This window comes from Myiozetetes cayanensis, unplaced genomic scaffold (assembly GCF_022539395.1).
Source record: "Myiozetetes cayanensis isolate MyiCay16 unplaced genomic scaffold, myiCay2020 scf26, whole genome shotgun sequence".
NCBI lineage: Eukaryota > Metazoa > Chordata > Aves > Passeriformes > Tyrannidae > Myiozetetes > Myiozetetes cayanensis.
The window spans coordinates 6,673,100-6,692,646 of NW_026087477.1; the positions used below are offsets into that span (position 1 = coordinate 6,673,100).

At 53.4% G+C, this 19,547-nt stretch overlaps 1 protein-coding gene across 1 annotated transcript in view; it reads right to left on the minus strand.

Moving 5' to 3' along the window:
• ADAMTS10 (ADAM metallopeptidase with thrombospondin type 1 motif 10) overlaps positions 1-12,038 on the minus strand; it is a 55,874-nt gene extending 43,836 nt beyond the window's left edge. The window contains exon 1 of the mRNA XM_050321368.1: positions 11,878-12,038. The gene's annotated coding sequence lies outside the window, so the exon portion shown is untranslated. The remainder of the gene's footprint in view (positions 1-11,877) is intronic.
• Positions 12,039-19,547: the final 7,509 nt, after the last annotated feature.

Genomic DNA, 19,547 nt, shown 5'->3' on the forward strand with positions numbered 1-19,547 from the left:
CGCCAGGTTTTCCTCTGCAAAGCCTGGACACAAGACAATGGTGGCCTCAAAAATTGTGCATCCTATGAGCCAACATGAGAATAAACTGCCTGATGGGGGAAAAACTCAGTCTCATCTTGGGCTGCTGTGTTTCCCTGTGACAGGTAAAGGGAAGCAAGTGGGAGAGGCAAGAGGGTTGGGCAGGAACCTGCCCTGTTCCACCGTGACATGAGGGTGCTGAGATCAGCACTGTGGGTCCATGAGGACACATCCTCATGACAGAAACATCTGCAGTGTCACAGAATCACAGGATATGCTGAGCTGGAAGGGACCCACAAGGATCATCGAGTCCAGCTCTTAGCCCTGCACAGAACCATCCCCAAGAGTCACACCCTGTGTCCCAGAGGATCATCCAAACACTCCTGGAGCTCTGGCAGCCTTGGGGCCGTGCCCACTGCCCTGGGGAGCCTGGGCAGTGCCCACCAACCTCTGGGGGAAGAACCTTTCCCTGAGATCCATCCCAGTCCCTCTGGCACAGCTCCAGCCCTTCCCTAGGTCCTGTCTGATGCCAGAGCAGAGCTCAGTCCTGCCCCTCCTCTGCCCCTGCCCAGGAAGTTGGAACTGCAGTGAGGTCTCCCCTCAGTCTCCTCTTCTCCAGCTGAACACACCAAGTGCCCTCAGTGTCCTCACAGGGCTTCAAATCAAGACCCTTGCCCATCCTCGTGGCCTCCTTTGCATGCCCTCTAATGGCTCAATCTCTTCCTTCCACTGTGTCCCCCCAAACTGCCCCAATGTTGAGGTGAGGCCACCCCAGGTCAGGGCAGGGCGGGACAATCCCCTCCCTGGCCCGGCCGGTGATGCTGGGCCTGATGCCCCCCAGGACAGGGTGGCCCTTCGGGCTGCCAGGACACTCTGCTGACTCAGCTCCAACTTACCACCCACCAGGACCCCCAGGCTGTGGTACAGAGGGCAGAGTCACAGCAAGGCACAGCCCAGCGCTGAGGGTGCTGCTCTGTGCTGTGGGAAGTGAGCTGGAAAAGGGAGACGGCGCAAGGACAGCCGGGCGCGCTGCACCCCTCTCCTAAGTCAGCGTTTTTCGGCATCTACTAAAGCTCGAGATTCCAGCGTTAAAATCCTGTCACGGCTCCAAGGTCCGCGGACAGCGAGCTGCTCAGCTGAAGCGTATTTTCTCCCGGGCTTCACACTACTAATTTTCCTTGTTTTCCAGCTGTTGAAGCCGCTTCCTCAAGGCTGTCGTTGTTTCCCGTCCTTCCTCCGCCCTTCCAAGACCCTGCGCTGTGGGAGCCGGGACCGCTGCCCTCGCCTCCCCTCTGCCCTTCCCCTTCATTCCCGGCTCCTCAGCATCCCCCGGAACAGGAGCCGGGAGGGAGCCGCAGGCGCCAAGACCCCGCAGCCTTGACCTTGGGGGAGGTGGGGAGGGGGGAAGGAGCAGCGCGAGTCAGGAATTACAGCTGCAAAATTCCTGCGAGCCGGGCTGGGGGAAGGGCCCGGCTGCGATTCCTCCCCGCACGCAGCAGGGGAAAAAACGCGGCCCCTTCCCCAGCGGCGCTTCCCTTCCGAGACCCCCACGGTCCCGCAGGAGAAGCACCCGGAGCAAGGAGGACGGAGCTGGAGGCTCCGCGGCTGCTTCCACGCCATTTCAAGTTTTCCATAACCTCACTTCGCAGCCGCCGGACAGTGCCGAGGAGCCCGGAGCCACCCGAGAGGGTGGGTGGGTGGGAGGGAGGTGGGGGTGCCCATCAGGACACGGCGGGATGGAGGGGGCCGCGGGCAGGTCCCACGGGGCACGGCGTGACCTCTCCGGTCTCGTGCCTCCCTCGCTTGGGCCGCTTCCGATCCCGCTCCTTCCCAAGGAATTCGCTGTCCTTGGCAGGCACAGCGGGAGCGGCTGACGCTCCCGCATCCCCGTGCCAAGGTGGCTTTCGCCGCGTGAACCCGCGGGCCGGGCCCGGGCGGGATGAGGGACTTCGGGAATGATGCCCCCGGAGCCATCGGTGTCTCCTCTTCCCACCCCCAAAAACACACGGGAAGGAAGGGGCTGGAGGGGGGTTAAAATCCAAGCCGGGATAAAGCAAAAAGAGGAGAGAAGAAAGAGCGAAGCGGATGACAACTGTTACTAATTTCAACATCGGGGCTGCAGACAGAATTCCCTGAAAGCCCGGCTGCTTGGCCGGCTCCAGAGGCAGCGTTATGGGAAGGTAATAGGAAGCAGATGGACTCTGCTCGGGGCCAAGAGGAAGGTTCAAGGTGCCTCCTAGTGCAGAGAAGAGGAATTTAACTGCTTTTAAAGATGCAGGGCCCGGCGGCTTCCAGGTTTCTAATCCAACTTTTGCAAATTATGAGCTCAGGTGTCCTTTCCTACCCCCTTCCCCTCCCCGCCCGCTTTTTTTTTCTTTTTTAGACAGAGAAATAAATACAAACACAGATTTCTGCTTCCAGCTCGCCCCCCTGGGGGAAAATACTTGCCATGCAACCCCCCCAGCCCTTCCAGTGACATCTTCCAGATGAGCAGTGTTAGCACTGGGAAGCAGTGGGAGAAGTGGGAGCAGGACCCCAGTGGGAGTACTGGGAAGCAGTGGGAGGTGGGAGCAACACCCCAGTGGGAACAGTGAGAGAGCAGTGGGAGCAGGACCCAACAGCATTTCTGGGCTGTGTTATTTTGATGGATGTGTTAATGAACAAATGAAAATCACCGGCCCTCAAGGCTCTCTAAAACGGGGAACTGGCACCCCCATAACCACACTGGGGTTGTTGGTGTTATTGTGATCTCACATCCCACACTGTGGTCACCTTCAGTCCCAGCTCCCCATGACCCTCCCAGGGGCTGAGCAGAACTTCAGCCCCTACAGGGGCAGCTACGTGACCATAATGAACAGCCCCTACAGCACTGCAGGGATTTCTGCTCCTCCAGCCACTCCAGCCTGGGAGCTGCCCTACCAGTTCAAAATTTATCACTAGGGGGGAAGAGCTGTGAACAAACAGTTTGTTCCACGGGCCTTATTTTCTTATGGAAACCAAGATGCATGGAGTGGGAACTGGAATATGGGCTCAGGGAACATGCCAGTGCAATGAAGGGCACTTTGCAGCAGCACTTACAGGCTTTTCAGGTTGCCCACTACCCACACAGATACCCTGCTCTGCACAGTGGGCTCTTACCCACTGCCTGGTGTCACAGCTGCCCACCATGGACACACAGCAAACCTCACAGTGCCTGGAGCTCCTGGATGCTGATCTTTAAGTCATGTTTTCTGATAAAACCTCCCCCTTCTCACCTGCTGTCACTGCTTCATGGAGGCCCATAAATCTCATCTGAACTCTATTTTCACCCTTTCAGTGAAGAAATTTTCCCTGATATCCAATCTAAACTTCCCCTGGGGCAACTTAAAGCTGTGTCTTCTTGTGCCATAACTTGTTACCTGGGAGAAGGGACCGACTCCCACCTGGCTCCCCCCTCCTGTCAGGGAGTTGCAGAGAGTGAAAAGGTCCCCCTTGAGCTTCCTTCTCTCCAGGCTGAGCCCCCCCAGCACCCTCAGCTGCTCCTCATCAGACTTGTGCTCCACAATCACAACCAAAGATTTGTGCACAGAATCACAGAATGTTCTGAACTGGAAGGGACTCACATGGATCATCAATTCCAACTCCTGGCCCTGCCCAGCACACCCCAACAATCCCCCCTGTCCCTCAGAGCGTTGTCCAAACGCTCCTGGAGCTCTGGCAGCCTTGGGGCCGTGCCCACTGCCCACCACCCTCTGGGGGAAGAACCTTTCCCTGAGATCCATCCCAGCCCCCCTGGCACAGCTCCAGCCCTTCCCTGGCTCCTGTCCCTGGTCCCAGAGCAGAGCTCAGCGCCTGCCCCTCCGCCTGCCCTCGGGAGGAGCTGCAGCCCCCGAGGAGTCTCCCCTCAGTCTCCTCTGCTCCAGCTGAGCCAGCCAAGTGCCCTCAACTGCTCCTCAGACCCTTCTCCATCTCCATGTCCCTCCTTTGGACACTCTCCAGCAGCTTTAGATCCCTCTGACACTGTGGCCCCCAAACAGCCCCCAGGACTCGAGGTGAGGCCGCCCCAGCTCAGACCAAAGCGTGACAATCCCCTCCCTCAACCAACCAGCAGCGCTTGAAGCTGCTCCTAAATCACTTCTCCCCGTTTCTCCCTCCCTTCCATTGCTCACCTCCTCGACTCTGCTCACCCCCGGGGATGGCACAAGGCGGGTCCCTCAGCTGCTGATGCAGTTTTGTGTTTGCTGAGGGCTGGGGGTTCTCACCCTCTGCGCTCCCCCGGGGCGGTGGGTGTTTCACGGTGCGCAGTCCCCACCCCAGCTCCCAGCTCCTGGCAGGTTCCTGCACGTTCCTGAGGACACAGTAAACAGCCCTGCTCCCCCATCACTCTGCTCCTCCCTCCCGTGGCACGAGGTGAGCTGTGGATGCAAAGCTTCCTGAGACCTCCCTGGCTTCCAGCGAGAGAACGTCCTGGTATTCCTGACAAAATATTTGGCTGGACTGCCAAGTCCAAAACATGCTGAGTTGCAGATGGCAGAAGCCTTTTTGCAGTCATCTTGCCAGCACGACAGGACTTCCACCAGGATGTCATTTCTCAAGCTCTAGAACAGCACTATGGGTTAAACCCACAGAAATCAGCATTAACCGTGCAGGTCACGCCGGGAGCATCTGCAAACTGCGAGAAATGGGTTAAAGTCACAGGTCTGCAGAACAGAAAACAAGGGCTTGAACCGTAATCTGCTTTGCTGCTCCAAGCGTGGCCTCTCTGGGGGCACGGCGAGCAAAGAATTAGAAACACGTAGTTATCACTGCTCAGCAGAACACAGCAGCCTCCAGCCACGGCACTGCTTCTGCCTGCACAGCAACCCTTTCGGATCCCCTCCCCATCCCTCGGCTTGCTCGTGATCCCAACCCCACACTCGGACAAGGGCTTTGCCTTTCCATTCCTTGCTGGTTGAGAGGGGACCCACGGCACTCCTGCAGCCCACCTTGCTCGTGAGGGCTGTTTCACCTCACCCTAAGAGCAGTTTGTTGCAGGCACCCATCCCAGCCACTCTGGGGCCCAGTTTTAGAGCTTGCCAGGAGGAGAGATGCTGCTTTCACACCGTTAAAATCAGCTCCAACCCCGTCCAAAGGTGCCCACCAGCAACGTGGGAAATCCAGACCGGCGCTGCCAGCCTGAACCTGAGGAGTGAGGGGTCTAATCCGGAGTGTCCACCCCCCTGCTAGCACCCTGGTGCCAGCCTGGGTGACAGGGGAACACCCTCCCTGCCTTCAGACCACCAGCTCCCTCTCCCAGGCTCTCTGTGCCGCCCCGGCCGGGCCCTGCTGTGCTCGAGCCGGGCACACCCTCCATCCCTTTGTACAACAACTTCACAGGGGTTTGGGCTCCCTCCAGCACTGTGTGGGAGTAGTTTTTTTTTTTCTAAAACACGAGAATTGTTTTACAGTCAAGCCTATTCAGTGGTCCGAGTGAGGAAAGGACTGAATTACCCCCTTGCTCCTCCCCAAAATCCAGCAGGGTCTTTAATTTCGGCAGCAAAGGGGCAAAAGAAGTCCATGAGCAAGTGAGGGCATGTGAGTGGAGAGCTGGGAGCACCGACCTCGCTCTGACACCGCCTGCTCTGCTTTCTGGAAATCCTATCTCTGTGTTACATAAGGATCTGGCCCTATCTGAGAGCCGGGGTCACTGCACTGCTCCAAGTGTGGTAAAATGCTCGGAGGTCCCCAACAGGAAAGCGGGAGGGAAGTGCCAGCTGGGATCACCAGCAGGGAGGGGTGTTGGGCACCAGGGTAAGCCCCGATGGAGCTGCTGAACCAGCCAGCTCCAGGCAGAGGGAAGGTGGCCACCAAGCAGCCCAGAGCTCCCAGCCTTGGCCTTCTCCAGCTTTAAGGAGATGACTCCACCAAGCAGGTCCACTTTCAGACGGGACTTATGCAATAGTTTGGAGCTGCTCCATGTGACCCAGACTTGCTGGACCTCCGCCACCGCTCTCCTTGCTGGCTCCAGCCAGGCACAAACAGCACAATTACAAAGAGGACCGAGCAGTCATTAACAGAAAGTGCCTCTCTCCCCACCAAACACACACACGGACCGCTCGTGGAAGCACACACGTGTCGTCCACGTGCATGCAGGGCACGGCTGCAGCTGTCTGTGTGTGGCTGGTGCCCATGGATACGCACTGTGCACATGGATGCACACTGTCTGCACGTGGGTGCATGTGATCTGCACATGGATGCACGCTATCTGCACACGGACACACACTATCTGTACATGGATACATGTGATCTGCACATGGATGCATGTTATCTGCACGTGGATACACGCTATCTGCACGTGGGTTCATGTCATCTGCATATGGATACACAGTGCACATGGATGCACGTGGATACATGTCATCTGTACATGGGTGCACGCTACGTGCACATGGATACACACTACGTGCATGTGGACACATTATCTGCATGTGGATGCATGTTACCTGCACATGGATACACACTGTACGTGGATACACGCTATCTGTACACGTAAATATGTTACCTGCACATGGATGCACATTGTCTGCACCTGGATACACACCATGTGCATGTGGACACGCACTGTCTGCATGGGGATACACAACACCTGCAGGCACATCTGTGGCTGATGCCCACACACCCCTGTGTGCCATCACGCACTGCCAATACCTGTGCACATGCCATTTTTCTATCTGGCACCTCCATGTCTTCGTGGCTGCTTTCTGCCTTCTTGAACCGCTCCTTCTCCCCGTGGGGGTTCAGCACAGCCGGGAGAGAACCCACCCCTCCTGGGGCTCCACGCAAGCAGCTCTCCCCGTGCTCCTACTGCTTTCCCCAGCAAGCAACACGCTTCCAAGCTCTGCTGCGCTCGGAACGCCAGGAAACTGCCCCCAGGCTCTGGGAAAGGCCAGGAGCACTCCCACCTCGGAGCAGGCAGGGAAGCAGCCCCAGCCATCTGCGTCCCGGCAGGGCTGGCTCCCGCAGCTCCCCTCCAGCAGTGCCGGTGCTTACACAACCCAGCGACGCGCACGGCGCCGAGCCCGGGGCTTGCATAAAGACAAACACCCTCCCGTGCCAAAACCCAGCGCTGCTCACCTGCCCAACCACCAGCGGCCCTCCCCGGGAGGGATCTGCTCTGAGGAAGGGACGTGCTGCTGGTCCCAGCTGAGGCAGTAGCAGGTTTTGCACAGTTAGAGCTCGAAGAGACCTGTCCCAGCCCCCACACACACACACCAAAATTTGTCCCCTAAATTTGACTCTTCATCAGCCTGGGCATAAGGCAGGGCCATACCCCACACACAGAATCAAAGAATCCTGGAGTGGTTTGGGTTGGAAGGGACCTCAAAGATCATCTCCTTCCTCCTGCCATGGGCAGGGACACCTTCCACTAGCCCAGGTTTCTCCAAGTCCCATCCAATCTGGTCTGGGACACTTCCAGGGATGGGACAGCCACAGCTTCTGTGGGAAACATCTGCTAATGCTGTGCTGAGACCCTCTGACAAAGACATGTCTGGTCATCAGACTGGAAGTGCTACAGAGCAGGACAAAGCCCCAATACAGCCCCTCTCATCACCTGCCACGCCACGTGCATCCATGTGCACTCCAGCTGGAGCTGGAGAGAAGGAGAACCTCACTGAGATTCCTCAGAAGAGCATCAGAGGTGACTTCTGCTACCCAGAGGGGCTGTAAGAAGCACCAAGGGACCTGCAGTGACCACTGGGATCAGCAGCTCTTTCTGCCACCACCGTGGCCCAGCATCACCTAACACTGCACCCAGCAAGAGCCCAGTGCTGGACAGGGGAAGGGATCCACAGCACTGCCCATCTCCAGCTCCCCTCGTGCTGATTTGGCCCTGCCAGGCTGAATCAAAGTGAGGCTGGAAGGGACTCAAGGGGGTCACTGGTCCCACCCCACTCTCAGAACGAGGTTAAGTTTGACATTAGATCAGGATCACCCAACCCAGGCTGCCTCAGGGGGTCACAGAAGTGGCTTGGAGGAAGCACAGTGAGCTGTGGAGTGGGACTCTAAAGCAGCAAAGCCAGTTTGGACCTCGCTGTCCTTCCTGGAAATCAGAACCACTCAGAGAAGTGACATCAGGGTGACACAGAGGAGAGCACCCAGGGTCCCCTTTGTGAAGGGCAGGACTTGAGGAAAACAGCCTGAAGTTGTGTCAGGAGAGGGTTAGGTTGGATGTTAGGAAAAGGTTCTTCCCCCAGAGGGTGGTGGGCACTGCCCAGGCTCCCCAGGGCAGTGGGCACGGCCCCAAGGCTGCCAGAGCTCCAGGAGTGTTTGGACAACGCTCTGAGGGACAGGGGGGGATTGTTGGGGTGTGCTGGGCAGGCCCAGGAGCTGGAATCAATGACCCTTGGGTATCCCTTCTAACTCAGTATATTCCATGATTCTATGATGGTGAGTACCCACAGACCCCCAAAAAAACATTACCACATGTCAGGGGAGCTCTGCAGGGAGAGGGTGCATCCTGTGGGATGAAGCCTTGCAGACCTCATCGGGTGTGGAGTCCCTCCAGCCCTCACAGATCTGCAGATCGTTTCCAGGCCCCCGCTCCCTGAAGTCCCTTAAACTCAGTGAGATCTGCTGTGCAGAGAGTTTCTGGGACTCCCTGCAGGTTCTCTGCTCTGGGAAACACATGGCCCAGCTGGTTTGGGTTTGGTGGGCTAGGACAGGGGGCAGCAGAGAATGTGCCGACTCACGAGCACGTGGGGCTTCCCGCGAGGAAACTGCAGCTCAAAAAGCCCACCAGGTGCTTTTCCCTGTGCCCAGGTGGGGAGGAGCTCCTTGGCTCATGGCCAGGGAATGAAGAGCCACTAACTCTGATAGGACTGAGCTCATCTTTCCACTGTTATTTTAACCAAAGCCACCTCAGAGTGAGTCTTGGTCCTGCTGAGGTCACAACTCCCACAGTGGGAGGCCGGGATTTCACCTGGAAGTTCAGCTCAGCTGGGCCCAAAATTTAGGAGTGTTTGAGTTCAGGAAGATTTACAGAACTGCACAGGAATAGATTCATTTTAACTCATTTTCCCTTTTAAAAATTAAGCTGCGATGGAAGAGTAGGAAACACAACATCAATAACAGCGGATTGGGGGGATAAACAGAAATGTAGAGCCCATCCCTGGAAGTGCCCAAGGCCAGGCTGGACAGGGCTTGGAGCAACCTGGGCTAGTGGGAGGTGTCCCTGCCCATGGAAGGGGGTGGGATGAGGTGAGCTTTAAGCTCCCTTCCCATCCAACCATTCCATGATTCTGTGAAAGACACTTGAATAGTCTGGCAAGGAGTACCCCAAGAATTCCAAGCCTGGGAGGATACAGAAGGTAAGAGAGCAGCAGCAATGAAGGAACTGGATGGAGACCCTGCACTTCACACATGCCACTGACTTTGCTCCACTCAGGTCAGATGGAGCAAAAACATCCTGGCAGAGTTTCTCCATGGAGAGTCTCCCAAATCCTGGATTTGTTGCAGACTTAACTGAAGGCACTCACAGTAACCAAGATGGGAAAACTTGCTTTGATGGTCTCCCTTTAAACCTCCTTCAGTGTTGGAAAATGGGTTTGTATCCAGGCTGGTGGTTTTCCATGTTTCTCACTCTGCAGTCTCTGCATGAGATCCCACCTGCTTACAGATTCCCAGAAGGGTTTGTCACTACTTGCCCTGCAAACACAGGGTCAAGTGAAGATCTCTCTGGCTTGCATATCTCCAGCACATCTGAGCTGACATCATCCCATCACCAGTGAATTGTTTCTTAAAACTCGACGAATTTGGTCCCAGTTCTGTTTGTTTTAAGTTAATTTGTGTTAACTCGAGATCTAGGCAGGACAGGACGTGACAAACACATCCTGTGGTGCTCCTGGCTTAGAACGAACTAATTGCTGGAAACTTGGCAAGAAAAGTGGATTTTGGAGTTGGGGGTTTCAGATAAAGCTTTAGATAAATGTTTGCATCCCCTGGGTGGGCCTGATGCAACCTGTGCTGAGGAGCCTTCCATGGAGCTGCTGCCCCTGGCAGTCCATGCTGTCCCTGGACCAGGGCTCCATGTGATGATAAGCACAGTCCCTCCTCTCCAACAGCCCCTGGGTGGCCTGGAGCCATCAGTGATAACAGAGCCTCTCATGTTACAGGTTTGTGGCCTGTCTTGCATGACTTGCAGACACTATTTACGCTGAGCAGCAACACCTTCCCTCAGGGCGACGCTTCACCCTCTCAGCTGGGGCTTTATCAGGGGGTCTTCCTGTGCCAAATGAAACAGTTCAGCCCCCCCAAGCCTTATCTGGGAAAAGCATGATTTACAGGAGATGACAGGACCTTTCCCATTCCACCCAACAAGCAGCAACTGGAGAGGCACCAACAAGCGCTGGAGGTTTCGGGGGATCTCGGGAGGGGAAGGAAAGCAGAGGGTGCTGCCGTGGAACAACGGGAGGCTGAGGATGGAGCAACTGGAGCACTCAGCACGTTCCATATATGGAGAAACTTTGTGACACTGGAACAACCTCCCAAGGACCGGAGGAAGCCTCGCTGATGAAGGCGTTTCGGACTAGTCCGGGCAAGGCTGAGGGAAGGTCCCTGTGGCCGGGGAACCACCTGGGCGCCCCACAAAACATTTCCCCTTCTAACCATCCGCATCTTGGGGGGGGGGGGACCAGAAAGGAACAAAGACTTCAAAACTCTTCCTGCTATCCCCCACCGTGCCCTACATCACATGCTGTCACCACGTGAGCTCTGCTAACGAGAGCATTAACGAGCAGAACAAGAAACAGATCCCTGGTGGGGCTGAGCAAGGAACAGAGCTCTGGTGGGGCTGAGATATCCCCACCAACACGGGGAGTGGCAGGGACTGCAACAGGAAAACACACTCCCCCCCTCCCCGAGGTTGATGTCTGGACCAAAAAAGTCCCCTAAAAATGAGCTTCTGTGCGAAGTTTTGCCACAGAGGGTACCTGCCCCAAGCACTGCTCCACACTTCCCTCTCGGTTGATTCGGGAAGATATTTGCCAAGGTTATTTTATAAACTCTTTTCTATTTATAGCCCAGCTCCTTCATCTCTAATGAGATAATCTTCTGGCATTTCACCATCACTAATATTTACTTTGATGTTTAAAATAACACGTTCTGAGAGATTGATTTTTTTTTTCCTTAAAAAAACCAAAACAAAACCCTTAAAACATAATCAAAGCAAAGAAATATATGACCAGCTCAGCGGGGCCAAACTCCTGGGGAATGCACAGGGAGTCAATGACACTGCAACTTTTTCAGGGCAGACGGTTTATAATCCTCTGACCACATCGTGCAGGAGGGAGAGAGGCACTGGCAGCTCCTGAAGACGGAGAGAGAGAGAGAGAGAGACGGGGAAAAGAGGGAGAGGGAGCACGGGATGTGTTTATCCTCAGGAATGAAGGCAGCGAGCAACGTTTCACTCTGCAACAGGGATTAGAACTGTTGCTTTCCGTAATTGAGAGTTTTGCCCGGGGCAGCTGGGCTGAAGAGAACGGTATTTTAGAGCAGAAAACACGCTTAATGCACTTAAAAAAAAAAAAAGAGCGGAGCGGAGTGAGTGGGGCTGGGGGAGGTGAGGGAGACAGCGCAGGAGAGCAGATGCCTGACTCCTGCTGCCTGCAGACACTTTGAAACACAACCCTGCGTTTTTATGGAAACTCTGAATGTTGGAGAGGGGTGAACATGGTTTTCATTCTCATAAATGTTTTTTCCAGCGTGCAATGCTCTTTTCGGGCTCATTCCTCCTCCAGGGAGACGGTTCTGATTTCAAAGAACACTCGCCTTCCCTCCACCCCAGACCACCCCACTCCAACCTCAAAGAGTCTCCTCGGGAAAAATTATTTTAAAACAGTGTTTTACCTTTTCTAGCGTTTCCCTTTCTTTCTTCTTTTTTTCCCCCCTTTTAATTCCTTCAGCTTCTATTTTTCTTCTTTTTTTTTTCTTTTTCTTTTTTTTCTTTCTCTTCTTTTTACCAGCAGCAGCCAAAAGCTTCTCTCTCCCCCTCAGCGTGTCAGAAAGTTTCCAGGCTCAGAGTTTATGTCGCCTTCCTCAATAACCTTCTTCTGTCAGACCCAGGCAGAGCTGGAGTTCGAGGCTTTGCTAAAAAGTCTCCTTTCAGGAAGTGAGCAGTAATAAGAGAGCAGCTCGGAGGCAGCATGTATAGGGGCTGCTCAAAAAAAAAAAAAAAAAAAAAAAAAAAAAAAAAAAAAAGAGAGAGAGGAGAAAAAAAAAACAACCCACACAACAAAACTGTGCTCAGGAATTTTGCCAGGATTATCCAAAAAAAAAAAAAAAAAAAAAAAGAAGAAGAAAAAAAAAATCCCCAAACCCACAAGGCTGTAAAAGTCCCGCCCTGATTGCTGACATCAGTGCAGAAGGCAGGTCTTGCCTGAAAGAGTATAAAACTAATCAGCTCAGCCTTTCTGGGAAGGAGCAGGCAGAGACGCTCTGGGCAGCCCCGGGTGCTCCTCGGCAGATAAAACATCCCAATAAAGGCGATAAAGCAAAGAAGTCGCGCTGATAGTGGCAGGCAAAGCAGATAAACCAGCCAGGATTTGCTTTGGTTCGTGTTTCCCCCTCCCCCCACTCCCACCCCAGACAACAAACATTTTCCCCATCCTTCATTTTAACCGTAGCTTTTGAAAAAAACCCAGGGAGTCTGAGGAAATGGCCTAAAAGGCAGCCTTGCTCCACAGAAATGGTAGGTATTGGCTTTAAATTTAAAAAAATTAATAAAAAATAGCCCTCAAGAATTCACTAACGTTTTAAGAAGTCCCTCCCCTCTCAAGTTACATCATTCTCGCCCCGCGGGCTCCTGTGATGCCGTAATTCTCTTGTTCTCCTGCCACCGTGGAGTGTCCCAGAGAGGACAATCCATCTCCAAAGTAAAGAACAAACATTGTAAATAATAAAATACTCCTTGTTTGAAAACAGAGCCCTCTCAGGACGTATAAAACAATAAGCAACAATAAAAGGCAGGAGCTCATTTCCTTCTTCCTTCTGAAGGCGTCTTTGGGATTTGAAAGCTGCATTTGTAAGTCTTGGTGGAGAGAGAATTACCTGGCAGTTCTGCAAATGTTGTAAAAATGAGCCTTTCTGGGTTGCCATGTGCTGCCCTGCTTTTTCCTGGGAAGAGAGAGGGGGTCCTGTGGGAGCACACAGGGAAAGGAGAACAGCACCAGGCAGGGGACCCCCTGTCTGACCCTCTCCGAGGACAGAGAGACCACAAAACCAGCCTCGAGGTGCTTTTTAATCTAAGAGGATTTAAATGAAGAGTTAAAGGGGTGAAAAGGTGCCAGGGAAAGGTGTTATATATGTGTGTATATTTATATTTATATATATATATATATAAAACCAAGCTCCCTGAACATGAGCCCCCAGGAGGGGATTGCTCTGGGGGTGGAGGGGTTTGCAGCCCTGTGGAGTGCTGTGTGGATTCCAGGACTGCAGGACATCCATCCAGCCCCTCCAGACTGTGTGTCCTGCCCTGACCCTTGTAGGTACACACAGTGCCAAATCCACAGGATCCAGCCCTGGGACAGGCCTGGGCAGCCAGGGCTCTTGGCCACGGTCCTGGGTGCCACCCAGGCTGACCCAGCACTAGGCTGGAACCACCAGACCATTAGATGGGAATGGAGAAGGAAAAAGCCACAAAGTCCTGGCCAGCCCTGCGTCCTGATGGGATGCTGGCCGTGGGTGGCTCAGAAAAAGGGATGAAGGGCAAAGCAAGAAGCTGTGGCACTTTTTTGTGGTGCATCCTCCTCCATCCTCTGCTATCAGTAAACTCTGTGCAAGGGCTGGGCCTGAGCCAGGAGCTGTAACAGCCACAATTCATGATCATCCAGGAACTCCTTTAAATGAGTTCAAACGATTAGTGAAGCCCTCTGGACTCCACTCACTGGAGTGTCACCGGGGCAGGAGGTGCCAGCAGTGACATCCTGAGCCTCCCCTGCTCTCCAGGTATTCTGTGCTGCCTGTCAGGTGCACCCATCCCAACAGATGATCTTCAAGTCCTTGTGGGTCCCTTCCAACCCAGAATATCCTGTGGTTCTGCCCTTTGGTGGGGGCTCAGAGCCCCCAGCTGCACTGGGACCACTCTCCCTCGCTGGCACTCGGACTGGAAAGGTCTGGCTCTCCAGTTCCAAGCTGAGTTCAAAGGCACTGGAGCTGCTGGGCTGGATTTTTGGCCGGTTCCCTGGCTGGGTGGACAGAGTGGTTTCCTTCCTCCCCAGGCCACGCTGGCCATTGTCTGAGCCCCCAAAGCACACACATAAAAGAGCAACTAAACAAAGTATTTGGGGTTTAATTGAATGGTGCTGCTTCTGGCCAGGGAAAAACTAATTGCTTACCAAGCGTGGCCTGGTGCCATCCCAGGGACGTCCTGTCTGCTGAAACTTGTCCCAGACACACTCAGTGTGGACAAAGAGGGACTGAGGGGCACGAGCCCATCTTCCCTTGCACAGTGAGCTGCCAGTCCCTCTCCCCTCCCAGGGGAACTTGTTTTTCCCTCATGTGCAGGGTCTACCAGTCCCTCCTGGGTGGTAAATAAAGTGTTAGACATACAAGGACACCTCATGTGAGGGCTTGGGACCAGTTGCCCCAGCCCAGCACCCAAACCCAGCACTGAGGACTCTCATACTTGTACCAGACCAGCTCCAAAACTGGGTCTTACTCCAGTCTCCACCTGTCTCTGAAGAGGTGAAGGAACCACCTCAGAGCTGTGCACACCTTGGCAAACCAAGGCCTCCATCACCTGCACAAGAGCCTAGAAAACAGGAAAAGGTAAAAGGACCAAACACTCACAGGAGAGAGGCAGAGGGTTTTCGGACTCTGCCTGATAAAAAGGGTTTCACGGGCAACCAACGACCTTTGCACTTCATCTCCAGCATCAAACAGCGCCAACCAGCTGCTTCCTCTTCCTGGGGGATGAGCAGACGAGGATGAATTTCCAGGAGAGACTCGAAATCCTCTCTGCCCGGTTCCCCCGCTTCCTCACCGGCTGCTGGGATGGAGAGGACCCCGAGCCCGGAGCGGGACCATCCCGGTGACACTGCACCCTCCTGTGGCTACGCACGGCACAGGCTGCAGGTCTGGCCCTGCCAGCCCCGGGCTCAGCACCAGGCTGATGGAAACCCCCGCCGGGCTGATGGACTGGACCCCAGGGAAGCACAAATCCCAACACTTCCAGGCCAACTTGGCGGCGCCGCCGCTGCCGGTGGTGCTTGGCGGGTTCCCAAACGCATCCAGCCGGGAACCAGCCCGCAGGACACCCAGGGCAGCGCTCGGTTTTAAGGCTTGAAAAGGCTGCAAACCCCGTCCTGGTTGCTGTTACAGCAGACAGGGAGCAGCGCCGAGGCCTGATGGGGTGATTTTTTTTTTTTGTACGAGCGTTTTGTGCATAAAATAAAATATTCTCTCCCTCTCTTGCTATGTCTGAACTGCAGGGCCTGGGCAAAGTTCCCAGCTCTGGCTCTACATCACAGCCTGGCCCCAAGTCCATGTTGGGACAAGCTCCTTGGCCACAGACTAACCCTTTTTATGGTTGTTCAGCACCCAACACAACAAAGCTCCATTCAGTCCTTCAGCTACTGCTGCCATAAACAAACCACTGGGCTTTGTTTGGAGCCCAAATCCTGCAGGTTGAGAACCTGCGGAGTGAAAGGAGCTGTAAACAAACGGGTTTGTTTTTCCACTAGTGCAGAGAAGGGTAAACTAATTGCCCAACATTAAAACTGGGTTTCAAGGAGTCCCAGGTGTTAGATAAAATTGGGTTGGTGTTTCCCAGACTCGTAGCTCCAGTTTGGAGGAGCCACCGGCTTTGAAAGCAGAGCCATCAAAAAGTGATTATCAAAGTCGTTGTTCACCATCCCTAAACTTTGTGGGGATTTTGGGCACAGGTGAACATTGCTGAGGGCACTGGGAGGTTGGGTGTCGTTTTCACCACTGTAAACTGCCCAAGTGACTCGTCCTTCTGTCTCAGGATCTCACCTGGTCCTTGGGAAAACCTTTGTCATGGATTTCTGAGTAAACACCATGAACACCTCCATGTCAAAATGTAAACAAAGGGCTCCTCAGGGGGGATTTGGCACTGACGTGCCATGGAGTTGAGTAATGCCCGAGGATACCTTGGTTTTTGCATATCTAACCCTATTACCAATTTTATTTTTTATTCCAAGCAGTCTTGAACACCAGCAAGCTCAACCTGCTGGGATCAGGGTCCTAATCCCAGCTTCTTCTTGGGGTGCTTCTTTGTGTTAGCAGAAATTGGTGATGGCCAGGTTGGACAGGGCTTGGAGCATCCTGATCTCATGGAAGGCTGGAACAAGATGGTCTTTAAGGTTCCTTTCCAATGAAAATCATTCCATGATTCTGTGGCCCTGGGGATGAAACATGGACATTTTTCCCTTCTGGAAGAGGCAGATGTTCCCCTGAGGAGCAGCTGAAAACCCTGAAGAACATAAACACCCTTTGGTGGGACTGGTGCTGGGAGTGTTCTGGTCATTTTGGCACCTCAGAGAACTCACCAGAAAGCAGAGCAGGAAAACCAGGCCACGAGAGGCTACGAGTCCCTCATGGACCACAACTCCAGATCAGCCCTTCTCAGAGGGCCTTTCTCAGTAGCTTCTGGCCTGGATGTGGAAAATCTAAAGAAATGAGGTTTCCTTTATTCCCTGGTGACTTCCCAGGACACAGCCTGGCATGACAACTGCTCCACAACTCCCCAGGGTTGGCTGCTTCTCCCAGGCAACAAGTGATAGGACATAGTCTTAAACTGTGCCAGGAGAGGACATCAGGAAGAATTTCTTCACGGAAGAGGTGATCAGACATTGGAAGGGGCTGCCCAGGGATGTGGTGGAGTCCCCATCCCTGGAGGTGTTCAAGGAACAACTGGAAGTGACACTGGTCTAATTGATAAGGTGGTGATCAGGTTAATCCAACAGGTTGGACTCAGTGATCTCAGAGGTCTTTTCCAACCTAATTAATTCTGTGATTCTGTGGCAGAGACACTCACGCAAAGACACTCATACAAAGACACTTCCCCATGAGTTCAACGGGCAAGAAGAGAGCTCCTTTTCTCCCACAGCAGCCCCATGCCCTGGCACTGAGAAGATCTCAGAGCTCTTTCACTTCTCGGAGCTACCCAGCTTTTATTTTCTCTTCTTTCCTTTCCTGTGCAACAAGGAAACAGGTCACGTTTCAAAGAAACCGGCAACGGTGGTTTGCGAATGCCTGAGCGCTCACTGGATGGTGCAGCCCATTCCCCTCCTGTTTCCCAAAATCGACCCATTTCTCACCAACAAAGAAGACTTTCCCCCTCTTTGTGCCTTTCCTCCTTCAAACCTGCTGCAAGGAAGCCTCCAAAGCCGTCGGGCTCGGCTGCAAACCAGGTAAGAGGTTTTTTTTTCTGCTCGCCGGCGTCTTCGGTGGCGGTTGCGCGTCATGGCTGCTTTGTTCCTTGTCTTGTGCCTTCCTGCCCACCCCGGCAGCACTGGGGGTTTGGGGGGAAGCTCCTGCAAAGCTTTGATGTTAACAGGCCCAAATAATTAACAAGGGTGAAACCCTGGTGTCAACAGGCCCAAATGAATCCACTGCAGGACCGCTCTGTGCCGATCGCTCCATCGGTCCGAGTTTGGGTCCAAGTCAGGGGACATCACATTCTTTCTGGAGTTGAGGGGGGGTTTAGGCAGGTCAGAACTTGCTGAAATGATGGTTTGAGGTCCAGTACTCATGGCCAGCCATTCTCTTCCCTTTACCTCCGGACATGACATCAAAATTTGTCTCTTTTGGGGGGTTTTCTTTAAGCTGCCCGCGAGCCTCAGTGGCACTGTGGGGAAATTTCAGGATACCTGGCACCTGCTGGATAATGATCTGAATACTCAGGGAGGACTTCAGACATTTCTGCTGATCAGTGTAACAGCAAATATACCCAAAAAACAGAGGCCTCTGGCAAACTCACATTTATTTCCTTGGATTTCTTTGCCATCTCCTCTGTTCCTGCCCCGCAGAGGTCCAGGTTCCATCAGTCCAAACACAGCCTGTGGTGTTATGGAATAAACCAGAACAAAGGAAAGTTGAGTTTGAACCTCAGAAAACATTCCCTAATGGACAGATCTATTAGAATGTGGAATAAACACCACAGGCACACAAGGAAAACCCATCACACAGGGAAGAACTGGAGAGGGGGCTGGAGAAAGGATCAGGCAGAAGGTTCCTCGCTGGCAGGGGCTGAACAAACCGATCTACAAGGCTGTGATTTCTGGTATATTCATGATTCTTGTATTTTCCACCTTTCTTCATTCCTTTTTCCTCTTGACAAGAGGGACCCAAGCCTCTGAAAATCCTACTGATGCTCCCAGGAATAGGATTTCCTAAAGAGACATGGACGATGCCCCAGCAGTATTTAGAATTCACACATATGGGCATGACTTTAAAAGTTCATTCCCATTAAAATCTTGACAAGAAGGAGGGTTTCCTGGAAGCCCTCAGGATGATGCCAGTCTCTGTGCTGCCCTGGAAAGCAACAGGCTCCACAAAGAGCAGAAAACTTGGGAATTCCCAGGCTTCAGACACAGTCTAAGCCCTCTCAGGGAGGCAAAGAAAACTTGGCTCGAGCAGGAAGAGTCTGAAGGGACAACAGATGCGTCGGTTAAGCCAGGCTTAACTCACACAAACCCCGAGCAGGTGGGACTGGCAGCACAAAACCAGAGATATCAAAGGCAAGGGAAGCCAAAGGGAGGATTTTTTTACACCTCTACCAATGTGTGGGTTTGAGTTGAGTGACAGGGCTGGGAACAGAAAGGTGCCCGAAGCAGCTGCTCGTGAGGCGGTGCAGGAAACTCATCTGGAGGGTTGGAAATGCCCCAAAGTACAAAGAGATGTTACAAAGGCGTTTAAAACCCCTCAAACTTTGTTTAGCACTTATTTTTCCAGGAACCTCTGCTGATTCCTGCAGTGGCATTAGGGGGGTTTCATCAAATGGACAGGTTGGGAATCACAGAATGGTTTGGGTTGGGAGGGATCTTAAAGCTCATCCTGTTCCACTCCCTGTCACGGGCAGGGACACCTTCCACCAGCCCAGGTGGCTCCAACCTGGCCTTGGACACTTCCAGGGATGGGGCAGCCACAGCTTCTCTGGGCAACCTGTGCCAGGGCCTGCCCACCCTCCCAGCCAGGAATTCCTTCCCAATATCCCATCTCACCCTGCCCTCTGGCAGTGGGAAGCCATTCCCTGTGTCCTGTCCCTCCATCCCTTGTCCCCAGTCCCTCTCCAGCTCTCCTGGAGCCCCTTTAGACCCTGCAAGGGGCTCTCAGGTCTCCCTGGAGCCTTCTCTGCTCCAGGTGAACACCCTCAAAGTATAATACTTGGGTAACATAATGCAGGCTTATAATTAATACATATAAATATATATATATATATATAAAAATTACAGGCTTAAAGTATATATATATAAATATAAAATATAATACAGGCTTAACGTATATTTAATTTAATATAATTAATGTTTATATTTATTTATACATATATTATA